Here is an 8,880-nt window from a genome sequence, read left to right as displayed (position 1 = left end):
AATCTAACCTATCGACGCGTTAAAGAGACTTGAGACATGACATACTAATCTAGCGTCACTTTTCACGCACACTTTGCGTAATATAACCTAACCATGCTTAAGTAATCGGAAAGACGCGTTAGAGAGACTTGTGGCGTTACATAAGCATGGTAATCGAAACGACGCGTTAAAGAGAGTAGAGACGCGACATACTAATCTAGCATCACTTTTCACGCACACTTTGCGTAATATGACCTAACCATGCTTCGGTAATCGAACTGACGCGTTATAGAGACATGAGATGCGACATACTAATCTAGCGTCACTTTTCACGCACACTTTGTAGGTGTTCGGAATGACGCGTTAACGAGACTTGTGACGCGACATAAGCATAGTAATTAAAACGAAGCGTTAAAGAGACTTGAAATGGGACATACTAATCTAGCGTCACTTTTTACGCACACTTTACGTAATAAAACCTACGATACTTAGGAAATCGGAAAGACGCCTTAAAGAGACTTGAGACGCGACATACTAATCTCGAGTCACTTTTTACACACGCTATGCATAATATAACCTAACCATGCTTAGATAATCGGAACTACGCGTTAAAGAGACTTGAGACGCGACATACTAATCGAGCGTCACTTTTCACGCACACTTTGCGTAATATAACCTAACCATGCTTAGGTAATTGGAACGACGCGTTAGAGAGACTTGTAACGCGACATAAGCATGGTAGTCGAAACAACGCGTTACAGAGACTTGAGCCGCGACATACTAATCTGGTGTCACTTTTCACGCACACTTCGCGTAATATAACCTAACAATGCTTAGGTAATTGGAATGACGCGTTAGAGAGACTTGTGACGCGGCATAAGCATTGTAATCGAAACGACGCGTTAAAGAGACTTAAGACGCGACATACTAATCTACGTCACTTTTCACGCACACTTTGCGTAATATAACGTAACCATGCTTAGGTAATCGAAACGACGCGTGAAATAGACTTGAGACGGGACAAACTAATCTAGCGTCACTTTTCAAGCACTATAACCTAACCATGCTTAGTTAATCGGAACAACGCGTTAAAGAGACTTGAGACGCAACATACAAATCTAGCATCACTTTTAGCGCACACTTTGCGTAGTATAACCTATGATTAGGTAATCGGAACGACGTGTTAGAGAGACTTGTGACGCGACATAAGCATACTAATCGAAACAACGCGTTAAAGAGACTTGAGACGCAACTTACTAATCTAGCATCACTTTTCACGCACACTTTGCGTATATAACCTAACCATGCTTAGGTAATCGGAACGACGCGTTAAAGAGATTTGAGACGCGACATACTAATCTAGAGTCACTTTTGACGCACACTTTGCATAATATAACCTAACCATGCTTAGGTAATCGGAACGACGCGTTATAGAAACATATTACGCAAAGTGTGTTTGAAAAGTGACGTTAGATTAGTTTGTCGCGTCTCAAGTCTCTGTAAAGCGTCGTTTCGATTACCTAAGCACGGTTAGGTTATATTACACAATGTGTGCTTGAAAAGTGACGCTAGATTTGTGTGTTGCGTCTCAAGTCTCTGTAACGCGTCGTTTCGATTATTTAAGCACGATTAGGTTATATTACGCAAAGTGTGCTTGAAAAGTGATGCTAGATTTGTATGTCACGTCACAAGTCTCTCTAATGCGTCGTTCCGATTACCTAAGCATGGTTAGGTTATATTACGCAAAGTGTGCTTGAAAAGTGACAGTAGATTAGTATGTCGCGTCTCATGTTTCTTTAACGCGTCGTTCCGATTATCTAAACATGGTTAGGTTATATTACGCAAAGTGTGCATATAAAGTGACGTTAGATTAGTATGTCGCGTCTCAAGTATCTTTAACGCGTCGTTCTGATTATTTAACAATCGTTAAGTTATATTACGCAAAGTGTGCGTAAAAAGTGACGCTAGATTAGTATGTCAGATTTCAAGTCTCTTTAACGGGTCGTTCTGATTACCTAAGCATGGTTAATTTATATTATGGAAAGTGTGCGTGAAAAGTGACGCTAGATTTGTATGTCGCGTCACAAGTCTCTCTAACGCGTCGTTCCGATTACCTTAGCATGGTTAGGTTATATTACGCAAAGTTTGCGTGAAAAGTGACGTTAGATTAGTATGTCGCGTCACAAGTCTCTTTAACGCATCGTTCCAATTACCTAAGCATGGTTAATTTATATTATGGAAAGTGTGCGTTAAAAGTGAAGCTACATAACTATGTCGCGTCTTACGTCTCTTTACCGCGTCGTTTCGATTACCATGCTTATGTCGCGTCACAAGTCTCTCAAACGTGTCGTTCCGATTACCTAATCATGGTTAGGTTATATTATGCAAAGTGTGCGTTAGAATTGACGGTAGAGTACTATGTCGCGTAGCAAGTCACTTTAACGCGTCGTTCCGATTACCTTAGCATGGTTAGGTTATATTACGCAAAGTGTGCGTGAAAAAAGATATAAGATTTGTATGTTTCGTCTCAAGTCTTATTAACACGTTGTTACGATTACCTAAACATGGTTAGGTTATATTACGCAAAGTGTGCGGGAAAAGTGACTCTAGATTAGTATGTCGCATCTCATGTCACTTTTACGCGTCGTTTTGATTACCATGCTTCTGTCGCGTCACAAGTCCCTCTAACGCGTCGTTCGGATTACCAAAGCATGGTTAATTTATATAATGGAAAGTGTGCGTGAAAAGTGACGCTAGATTAGTATGTCGCGTCACAAGTCTCTTTAATGCGTCGTTCCGTTTACCTAAGCATGGTTAGGTAATATACTTAAAGTGTGCGTGAACATTGACGCTAGATTAGTATGTCGCGTCACAAGTCTCTTTAACGCGTCGTTCCAATTACCTAAGCATGGTTAGATTACATTACGCAAAGTGTGCGTGAAAAGTGACGCTAGATTAGTAAGTCGCGTCACAAGTCTCTTTAACGCGTTGTTCCGATTACCTAAGCATGGTTAATTTATATTGTGGAAAGTGTGCGTTAAAAGTGAAGCTAGATTATTACTATGTCGCATCACAAGTCTCTTTAACGCGTCGTTCCGATTACCTAAGCATGGTTAAGGTTACATCATTACACAAAGTGTGCGTGAAAAGTGACGCTAGATTAGTATGTTGCGTCACAAGAGTCTTTAAAGCGTCGTTCCAATTACATAAGAATGGTTAGGTTATATACCCAAAGTGCGCGTGAAGAGTGACGCTACAAGTCTCTCAAACGTGTCGTTCCGATTACCAAATCATGGTTAGGTTATATTATGCAAAGTGTGCGTTAAAATTGACGGTAGAGTACTATGTCGAGTCACAAGTCACTTTAACACGTCGTTCCGATTACCTTAGCATGGTTAGGTTATATGACGTAAAGTGTGCGTGAAAAGTGACGCTAGATTTATATGTTGCGTCTCAAGTCTCTTTAACGCGTTGTTCCGATTAACTAAGCATGGTTAGATTATATTACGCAAAGAATGCTGGAAAAGTGACGCTAGATTAGTTTCTCGTCTCAAGTCTCTTTAACGCGTTGTTTTGATTACCTAAGCATGGTTAGATTATATTACGCAAAGTGTGCGTGAAAAGTGACGCTAGATTAGTATGTCGCGTCTCAAGTCTCTTCAACGCGACGATTAGATTACCTAAGCAGCATGGTTACGTTATATTACGCAAAGTGTGCATGAAAAGTGACGTTGGATTAGTTTGTCGCGTCTCAAGTCTCTTCAACGCCTCGATTCGATTACCTAAGCATGGTTACGTTATATTACGCAAAATGTGTGTGAAAAGTGACGTTGGATTAGTATATCGCGTCACAGGTCTCACTAATGTGGCGTTCCGATTACATATGCATGCTTAGGTTATATTACGCAAAGTGTGTGTGAAAAGTGACGCTAGATTAGTATGCCGCGTCTCAAGTTTCTGTAACGCGTCCTTTCGATTACCATGCTTATTTATTATGGAAAGTGTACATTAAATGTGAAGCTAAATTACTATGTCGCGTCACAAGTATCTTTAGCGCGTCGTTCTGATTACCTAAGCATGGTTAGGTTATATTACGCAAAGTGTGCGTGAACAGGGACGCCAGATTAGCATGCCGCGTCACAAGTCTCTTTAACGCGTCGTTCCGATTACCTTAGCATGGTTAAATATATACGCAAAGTGTGTGTGAAAAGTGACGCTAGATTAGTATGTCGCGTCTCGAGGCTCTTTAACGCGTCGTTCCGATTATCTAAGCATGGTTAAGTTATATTACGCAAAGCGTGCGTTAAAACTGACGCTAGATTAGTATTTCGCGTCTCAATTCTCTTTAACGCGTCGTTTCGATTACCTAAGCAACGCAAAATGTGCATAGAAAGTGACGCTAGATTAGTATGTCACGTGTGAAGTCTCTTTAACGCGTCGTTTCGATTACTATGCTTATGTCGTGTCACAACTCTCTTTAACGTGTCGTTCCGAACACCTATATTACACAAAGTGTGCATGAAAGTGATGCTAGATTAGTATGTCACCTCTCATGTCTCTTCAACTCGTCTTTCCAATTACCTAAGCATTGTTAGGTTATATTCCGCAAAGTGTGCGTGAAAAGTGACGCTAGATTAGTATGTCGTGTCTCATGTCTCTTTAACGTGTCGGTCCGATTACCTAAGTATGGTTAGGTTATATTGCGCAAAGTGTGCTTGAAAATTGACGCTAGATTAGTATGTCGCGTCTAATGTCTCTTTAAGGCGTTGTTTCATTTCCAGTCTTATGTTGCATCACAAGTCTCTCAAACGCATCGTTCCAATTACCTAAGCATGGTTATTTTATATTACGCAAAGTGTGCGTGAAAAGTTAAATAGATTAGTATGTCGCGTCTCAAGTCGTTTTGACGCAGCGTTCCGATTACCTAAGCATGGTTAGGTTAAATTATGCAAAGAGTACGTAAAAAGTGATGCAAGATTTGTATGTCTTGTCTCAAGTCTCTTTAACTCGTCGTACCGATTACCTAAGTATTGTTAGGTTACATCACGCAAAGTGTGCGTTAAAAGTGACAATAGATTAGTATGTCGCGTCTTAAGTCTTTTCAACGCGTCGTTTCGATTACCTAAGCATGGTTAGGTTATGCAAAGTGTGAAAAGTGACGCTAGATTACTATGTCGCGTCTGAAGTGTCTTTAACCCGTCGTTTCGATTACCATGCTTATGTCGCGTCACAAGTCTCTCTAACGCGTCATTCCGATTACCTTAGCATGGTTAGGTTATATTATGCAAATTGTTCGTTGAAAGTGACGCTAGATTACTATATCGCGTCACAAGTTTCTATAACGCGTCTTTCCGATTACCTAAGCATGGTTAGGCTATATTATGCAAAGTGTGCGTGAAAAGTGACTCTAGATTAGAATGTCGCGTCTCAAATCTCTTTAACGCGTCGTTCCGATTACCTAAGCATGGTTACGCAAAGTGTGCGTGAAAAGTGATGCTAGATTAGTAAGCCACGTCTCAAGTCTCTCTAACGCGTTGTTTCGATTAGCATGCTTATGTCGCGTCACAAGTCTCTCTAACACGTCGTTCCGATTACCTAATCACGGTTAGGTTATATTACGCAAAGTGTGCGTTAAAAGTGACGCTAGATTTGTATGTTGTGTCTCAAGTCTATTTCACGCGCCGTTTCGATTACCTAAGCATGGTTAGCTTATATTACGCAAAGTGTGCGCGAAAAGTGACGCTAGATTAGTATGTCGCGTCTTAAGTCTCTTTAACGCGTCGTTTCGATTACCATGCTTATGTCGCGTCACAAGTCTCTCTAACGCGTCATTCCAATTACCTAAGCATTGTTAGGTTATATTACGCAAAGTGTGCTTGAAAAGTGACACTATTAGTATGTCGCGTCTCAAGTCTCTTTAACGCGATGTTTCGATTACCATGCTTATGTCGCGTTATAAGTCTCTCTAACGCGTTGTTCCGATTACCTAAGCATGGTTAGGTTATATTACGCAAAGTGTGCGTGAAAAGTGACGCTAGATTAGTATGTTGCGTCTCAAGCCTCTTTAACGCGTCGTTCCGATTATCTAAGCATGGTTAGGTTGTATTATGCATAGCGTGTGTAAAAAGTGACTCGAGATTAATATGTCGCGTCTCAAGTCTCTATAAGGCGTCGTTCCGATTACCTAAGCATCGTAGGTTATATTACGTAAAGTGTGCGTTAAAAGTGACGCTAGATTAGTATGTCCCATTTCAAGTCTCTTTAACGCTTCGTTTTAATTACTTTGCTTATGTCGCGTCACAAGTCTCGTTAACGCGTCGTTCCGAACACCTAAGCATGTTTAGGTTATACTACACAAAGTGTTCGTGAAAAGTGACGCTAGATTAGTATGTCGCATCTCATGTCTCTATAACGCGTCGGTTCGATTACCGAAGCATGGTTAGGTAGACTTGAGACACGACATACTAATCTAGCATCACTTTTTACGCACTCTTTATGTAATTTAACCTAACCATGCTTAGGTAATCGGAACGACGCGTCTCAAAGACTTTAGACGCGACATATTGATCTATTTCACTTTTCACGCACACTATGCGTAGTAAACACTAACCATGCCTAGGTAATTGGAACGATGCGTTAGAGAGACTTGTGACGTGACATAAGAATGGTAATGAAACGATGCCTTAAAGAAACATTAGACGGGACATACTAATCTAGCGTCACTTTTCACGCACACTTTGTGTAATATAACCTAACCATGATAGGTAATCGGACTAATCTAGCATCACTTTTTTTACGCACGCTTTGCGTAATATAACCTAACCATGTTTGGGTAATCGGAACGACGCGTTAAAGAGACTTGAGACGCGACATAAGCATGGTAATCGACATATTAATCTAGCGTCACTTTTCACGCACCGTTTGCGTAATATTAACTAACCATGCTTCGGTAATCGGAACGACGCGTTGAGAAACTTGTGACGCGACATAAGCATGGTAATCGAAACAACGCGTTAAAGAGACTTGAGACGCGACATACTAATCTAGCGTCACTTTTCACGCACACTTTGCGTATTATAACCTAACAATGCTTAGGTAATTGGACGCGTTTGAGAGACTTGTGACGCGACATAAGCATGGTAATCAAAACGACGCGTTAAAGAGACTTGTGACGGGACATAGTAATCTAGCTTCACTTTCAACGCACACTTTCCATAATATAAACTAACCATGCTTAGGTAATCGGAACGACGCGTTAGAGAGATTTGTGACGCGACATAAGCATGGTAATCAAAACGACGCGTTAAAGAGACTTGAGAAGCGACATACTAATCTAGCGTCACGTTTCACGCACACTTTGCGCAATATAACCTAACCATGATTAGATAATCGGACCGACACGTTAAAGAGACCTGAGATGCGACATACTAATCCAGCGTCACTTTTAACGCACACTTTGCGTAATATAACCTAACGATGCTTAGGTAATCGGAACGAGACGTTAATGAGACTTGAGATGGGACATACTAATCTAGCGTCACTTTTTACGCACGCTTTGCGTAATATAACCTAACCATGCTTGGGTAATCGGAACGACGCGTTAAAGAGAATTGAGATGCGACATACTAATCTAGCTTCACTTTTCATGCACCCTTTGCGTAATATAACCTAACCATGCTTCGGTAATCGGAACGACGCGTTGAGAGACTTGTGACGCAACATAAGCATGGTAATCGAAACGACGCGTAAAAGAGACTGGAAAAATATAACCTAACCATGCTTAGGTAGTCGGAACGACGCGTTAAACAGACTTGTGACGGGACATAGTAATCTAGCTTTACTTTTAACGCATGCTTTCCATAATATAAACTAACCATGCTTAGGTAATCTAGCGTCACTTTTTACGCACATTTTGCGTAATAAAACCTAACGATGCTTAGGTAATCGCAACAACGCGTTAAAGAGACTTGAGACGCGACCTACTAATCTAGCGTCACTTTTAACGCACACTTTGTGTAATATAACCTAACCATGCTCAGGTAATCAAAACGACGCGTTCAAGAGACTTGTGACGCGACATAAACATACTAATCTAGCGTCATTGTTCACGCACACTTTGCATAATATAACCTAACCATGCTTAGGTAATCGATACGACGCGTTAAAAAGACTAGAGACGCGACATACTAATCTATTGTCACTTTTAACGCACACTTTGCGTAATATAACCTAACCATGCTTAGGTAATCGGAACGACGCGTTAAAGAGACTTGAGACACGACATACTAATCTAGCATAATCTTTTACGCACTCTTTTTGTAATTTAACCTAACAATACTTAGGTAATCGGAACGACGCGTCAAAAAGACTTGAGACGCGCGACTAACTAATCTATTTCACTTTTCACGCACACATTGCGTAATATAAACTAACCATGCTTAGGTAATTGGAAAGATGCATTAGAGAGACTTGTGACGCAACATAAGAATGGTAATGGAACGACGCCTTAAAAAGACTTTAGAAGCGACATACTAATCTAGCGTCACTTTTTATGCACACTTTGTGCAATATAACCTAACCATGCTTAGGTAATCGAACTGACGCGTTAAAGAGACATGAGACGCGACATACTAATCTAGCGTCACTTTTCATGCACACTTTGTGTAATATAACCTAACAATGCTTAGGTGTTCGAAACGACGCGTTAAAGAGACTTGTGACGACACATAAGCATAGTTATCGAAATGACGCGTTAAAGAGACTTGAAAAGGGACATACTAATCTAGCGTCACTTATTACGCACACTTTGTGTAATATAACCTAACGATGCTTAGGTAATCGGAACGACGCGTTAAAGAGACTTGAGACGCGACATACTAATCTAGCATCACTTCTTACGCA

This window comes from Mercurialis annua, linkage group LG5 (assembly GCF_937616625.2).
Source record: "Mercurialis annua linkage group LG5, ddMerAnnu1.2, whole genome shotgun sequence".
NCBI lineage: Eukaryota > Viridiplantae > Streptophyta > Magnoliopsida > Malpighiales > Euphorbiaceae > Mercurialis > Mercurialis annua.
This window is presented reverse-complemented; position numbering follows the sequence as displayed.